The sequence below is a fragment of the Condylura cristata genome, unplaced genomic scaffold (genome assembly GCF_000260355.1).
Source record: "Condylura cristata isolate star-nosed mole 26May11 unplaced genomic scaffold, ConCri1.0 scaffold00003, whole genome shotgun sequence".
NCBI lineage: Eukaryota > Metazoa > Chordata > Mammalia > Eulipotyphla > Talpidae > Condylura > Condylura cristata.
The window spans coordinates 4,325,697-4,330,482 of NW_004567104.1; positions in this window are offsets into that span (position 1 = coordinate 4,325,697).

A 4,786-nucleotide genomic window follows, 5' to 3' on the forward strand; every position below is an offset into this window, starting at 1 on the left:
TTTATATATCATATCATATCATATCATATCATATCATATCATATCATATTATATTATATTATATTATATTATATTATATTATATTATAATAAATGTATATTATCCCATTTAGACTAACATCAAGCTTCTTTGAACAACACTATCAACTGGAGAATAATGAGACAACATTCTCTGAATATTTAAAGAGAAGAACAGCAGTCCAAGAATATTCTATCCAGCAAAATGTTCCTTCAGATATGAGGGAGGAATAAAGACCTTTCCAGTTATACAGATACTCAAGGGATGCTCAAGGACTTTGCAAACACTAAACCACTCCTCAACAAATATTGAAATTTGTTTACACATTAAAACTGAAAAGGGAAACATAAAAACTAAGTAAGGAATAGATTGACTACAAAATTTACAAACAAGATGTAAGCAATATACTATCACATATCAATAATGATTTTAGATGTAAATGGGGTGAACAGTTGAATGAGAAAATGCAAAATATCTAGTCAGATCAGCAAATAAAATACGTTTTGTTTTGTTTTGTTTCCAGGAGTCATGCTATATTATAAAGACAAACATAGTCTCAAAATAAATGTTACAACTCAATCTTACACACAGATGGAACTCTAAAGAACTCAGGGGGAGTAATAATATATTAGACAAAGTAGATTTTTAGTAAAAAAAAAATAACAAGAGACAGGGAGTGACGCTATATGTTAATAAAGGGAATGATACTTCATGAAGATATAATATTCATCAACATATATGGGCCAAATGAAGGAGCAAACATTATATTAGACAACTGCTTTAATTCTTAAGCACTGCACTGGGAAAAACAAAACAAAACAAAACAAAAATTGACAGTTGTTATAAGAGACTTTAACTCCCCACTTTCAACTATACAGATAATAACAGAAACAATTAGCCTTAAATAGAGAAATAAACCTCTTGGACTCAGAAATACATAGGGAATCATACCCTATGTATGAATATTCATCTTTCTCAAGTCTATATGCAGCATTCTCTAGACTAGACCACATTGTGGTTACTAAACAACAATCAATAATTGCTGAAAGATTGAAATTGTACTTAGTATCCTCTGAAACTATAAATATATCAAGCTAGACATCTAATCTCTAAGGAAAACAGAAATATGCTTTATTCGTTCAGTAATACATGGATACTGAGCAAAAACTTTAGTGAAAGACCACTGTATTAATAAGAAAATCAAAAAGGAAATAAAAAAAATAGCTGGAGACAAATGATAATGAGCACACAATGGTTTAAAACTTATGGAATGGGCAAAACTGTCTGAAAAGTGAACTATACAATAGCACAGGACCACATTAAAAATAAGAAATAGCTCAAATAAACATTTTCTCACAAATTGATATATTAGAAAAAGAAGAAAAAGCAATTCCTAATGCCAGTAGAAAAACAAAATTTTTAAATAAATGAAATATAAATTAACAAGTAAAAGCCAAAAAAATCAAAGAACATAAAAGTTTATTCTCTGAAAAAATAAACTAGATAAAACTTTAGCAATTTTCACCAAAAAATGGGAGAAATCTCAAGTAAGTAGAGCAAATAATGAAAGAGAAATTACAACAGGCGCTGGAGAAATTCAAAGGATAATTAGAGATTAGTTTGGGCATCTATATGCTAACAGAGATGGACAAATTCTTGGAATTATACCAAATTCCAGACTGAATAGGGAAGAAATAAAAAATAGTTGAAATAGGAATCAGCACTCTCCCCAAAAACAAAAGTACAGGACCAAATCCTTCACAAGCACATTTTATCAAACTTTCAAAGATCGACTAATTCCTATCTTATGCAAGTTCTTCAAAAAATATAGAAAAGTATGGTATATTTCTAGGAAAATTTTGTGAAGCCAACAATACTCAATATTAAAAGTGAAAAAAATACAACACAGAAAAATAAAATGATAGAACAGTATTCCTAATGAACGTAGATGTGAAAATCCTAGTAAGATGAATCTAACAATGCAGTAAAAAGATCATTTACCATGAAAAGGTAGGATCCACTCTAGGAATAGGAGGCTAGTTTAGCTTCTGAAAATCAATCAACATAATCGACCACATCAACAGAAAGAAGCATAAAAACAAAAAACAAAAAACAAAAAACATATGTTTGTATCAATACATGCCAAAAAAGCATTCAAGATCCCACACAGTACACATTTATACTGGAAACTTAAAACACTGTGAATAAATGGAAGGTAGCTTAACTATTAGGGCCATTTACAATAGACTGATAGCTAATATCATTATCAATGATAAAATGCAAACAGTTTTACCAATAACATCTTTTACAAGATAAGCATGTCCACTCACATTTGTTACAAATTATATTAGAAGTTCTAGCTGTAGCAATTAAATAACAGACATATATAAAGATAATCTAAATTTAGAAAAATAAAGCAATCATTATCCGCAGATAGCATGATAGCATGTATAAAAAAAGCCTCAAAATTCTAAAGAAAACCTATCAATGATTGAAATAATTAATCAGTTTAGTTAAGTGGCAGGGTATAAAATCACCACACATAAGTCAGTTGCCTACATGCACATAATCTGTGTGATAAAAGAGGAAGAAAATAAGAAAGTGATTCATTAACATTGCATTACAAAAAACCGAAATTAAACACTTACAAATAATCTTAACAAAGGAGGTGATAGATCTATACAAATAAAATTATAAGTCATTGCTGAGAGGTATAGAAGACACAAAGAAATAGAAAAAAAACATGTCCCCTGTTTATGTATTTGAAGAATCAACATCGTCAATATCGCAACTTTATACAAAGACATACACAGATTAAATGTAATCCCAATAAAGATATCAATGATATCAATGGCATATTTCAAAGGACTGGATTCAGTATTATTGAAATTCATTTGGAATCATAAAAGACCCCCAAAACTTTATATATATATATATAGTATATATATGTAAGTATACATTATATACAGTATATAAATATATAACATATGTTATATATAGCATAAATAAATATTAATGTATATGTATGTATATGTTATATATATATATGACATTTATATGATAAGAAGAAATAGAATGAATATATCACATTTTCAGACTTAATAGATTTCTTATAAACCCATACTATTTAAAAGAACCTAGTCCTGGTATAATAACAGGCCAAATGGATAGAACTGAGAACTTAGAAATAAGTCCAAGATATATGGACAACTAATCCACAAGAAAGGAGCCAACAACATACTGGATTTCAGAAGTACCTTGAAAAAAAATGATGCTGGGAAAACTACAATTGTCTGCAAAATAATGAAATCAGACTATCACTTAACACCATACACTAAAATCAACTCAAAATTAATCAAAGGTCTGTAGTAAAACTTGAACTTTTAAAATACCTATAAGAGGGCTTTCCCTGGTGGCACAACGCACCACATTATGAAGCGCCCGAAGCCGCTGCAGCAAGAGTCCGATATCCCCTGCCATATATCTGGCCCACATGGTGTGGCAGAACTCTCCTGACCTGCCCACTGCTCCCCTCAGCAGTGTACATTGTATATCTTCCTGTTCTACTCCCTACTCTGTCTCTGTTGAATCCTCTCACCTACCACACATCTAGGCTGTACCCCAGTTCTGTAAACATAAATAAATCTTAAAAAAAATGGACATTAAGAAAACATGGCAAACATGTTCATGACATAACCTTTAGTGATGCTTTTTTAGGGATTTGTTCTGAATGGCTAGGGACAGAAAATAAAATATCAGAATATATACATCAAAATGTAAGAAGCTCTACAGCAAAATAAATGCTAACTAAAAATGAAAAGAGAGTCCACTGAATGAAAAGTTACATTTGTATGCCATACCTCTGAGAAAGAACTGGGATTATGATATGCAAATAAGCCAAACCTTTACAAAAATAAACAAAGAACTCAATTAAAAACTGGCAACATAACTAGAAGTTATTTTTTTTATAACTAGTAGTTATTCTAAATAAGTCTATTAAATTGTGAGCAAGCACATGGAACAGATTTCAACACTTTTTAATCAAAGAAATGTAAAGACAAAGATATGATAGACAAAGATATGATAACATCAAGACAAAGATATGATAACATCCTACAAATTGTGAGAATGGCCCATATCTAAAAAACTAGAAACAAATGCTGGTGAAAATGTGGAGTAGGGCTCTCCCTGATGGTTCAACAGGTTCAACAGTCACTTCAGCATGAGTTCAGTGCATGGCAATGCGACCCACATGTCACTGCAAACCTCTCCTGACCCGCCTGCTGCTCCCCTCAGCAATATATTTCATCATTCCGCTTGTTCTGCTTCCCACTCTGTCTCTGATGAAGCCTCTCAACACTCCTACACCTCTGGCCTGTCCCCCAGTTTTGTATGCATAAATAAATAAATCTTAAAAAAAATGTGGAGGAAAGTGAACCCTTATTCACTGCTATTGATAATGCAAACTTGTCCAGCCCATTTGGTAAGCAGTATGGCTGTGTATCAAAATATTAAGCATGTATTTGCCATTCAACCAAGTAATTTATACCAAGAATTTAAACACACTAATTTGAAAAGAAAGTGCATTCCCTTTTTTATGGCAGCACTATTTATTATAGCTAAATGATGGAAATGATCTAAACACCCTGGAAGAGATGGCTACATTAAAAGATTGTGGTACGGCCCTCCCTGGTGGCGCAGCGGGTTAAAGCACTGCACTGAGAAGCTAAAGCCACTTCCGCATGAGTTCGATCCCCGCCTGCCCTGG